Here is an 817-nt window from a genome sequence, read left to right as displayed (position 1 = left end):
AAAATATGAGAATTTTACTTTATCCTTAATTTTTTTTTTTTTGCACAAAACTACTAAGGACTTATCATGGAGTACCTTGCCTTGAAATCACAAATCAGCCTGGTGTGCATGTGGGTTTTGTCTAAATCTGCACAAGAGTGGAACATTCTGTTTTAGGAATGTCAGATGTATGAAACACAAGTCTGCCAAGAGGCTTCCTCAGAATTGCCTTGGGACTAGGTAGGGCAATAACCTTCCAAGGAAGGGTATGAAGACGAGGCGAGTCTGAGTCAGGTAACGCCCTCGGTTGTGGTCCAGGGAAGATAAAGAAGTCAGATCACAAGGATAGAGCACATTAAACATTTCTGTGCTCCACTAAGTCGGTTCCATAACGAAGTGAGAAAATGCAGGTGTGGACGCCCCCAAATTTCAAGGCTTTTAGACTCAGTGGGGGCAGCGGGCAGGGAAGGGCCGGCCTGGTGCTGCCAGAAGTTAATCCAACGTAAGCGGAGAACCCAGGAAAGTTCACCTGATTTTGCTACAAACCTGCAACATTGAGCCCGGAGGTAAAATTGTCGGAAACGAATTCAGAACCGGAAAATCCAGGCGGTTCACGGGCGACTGGCCCTCACCCAAAAGCGCCCCTCCCTCCCTGGCGGGACCGGCGGCGGACCTGAGGGCGAGGGCAGGGTCTAGCGCCGGGCGAGGTCCCACCCCCGGGCCCCCCTCCCCTCCCAACCCCGCCCTCCCGCCCGCCCCGCCCGGCCGGCTCCGGCCCCGCCCCCGGGGTGCGCGAGCCGTCTCCGCCCTCGCCCGGGAGCTGGAGGGCTGCGAGAGC

Source organism: Diceros bicornis, chromosome 9 (assembly GCF_020826845.1).
Source record: "Diceros bicornis minor isolate mBicDic1 chromosome 9, mDicBic1.mat.cur, whole genome shotgun sequence".
Lineage (NCBI taxonomy): Eukaryota > Metazoa > Chordata > Mammalia > Perissodactyla > Rhinocerotidae > Diceros > Diceros bicornis.
This window is presented reverse-complemented; position numbering follows the sequence as displayed.